Source organism: Corylus avellana, chromosome ca3 (genome assembly GCF_901000735.1).
Source record: "Corylus avellana chromosome ca3, CavTom2PMs-1.0".
NCBI classification, from domain to species: Eukaryota; Viridiplantae; Streptophyta; class Magnoliopsida; order Fagales; family Betulaceae; genus Corylus; species Corylus avellana.
Genome location: NC_081543.1, coordinates 8,546,585 through 8,546,853, shown reverse-complemented (window position 1 = coordinate 8,546,853; position 269 = coordinate 8,546,585).

The window sequence follows — 269 nt, the reverse complement described above, 5'->3', positions numbered from 1 at the left end:
AATTGTGCGCACCTGCACATGATCATTAGCTCAATCACTCCTACAGATCAGCGCACCTGCGCTTGATCCCACATCACCTATGCTCGAGTGCACCTACTCAGTGAGCAGCCCTTGCAGCAGTTCCATAGATTTTTGCCCTTTTTTTTGGTCCTTTTCGTGAGTTTTTAGTTTTTGTTTGCATTAATTTCTCTTTGCAATTGTGTTTAGTTAATTTAGTATAGTTTAATTTAGTTCAATTCAGTTTAGTTTTTAGTTTGTTAGATCCTATT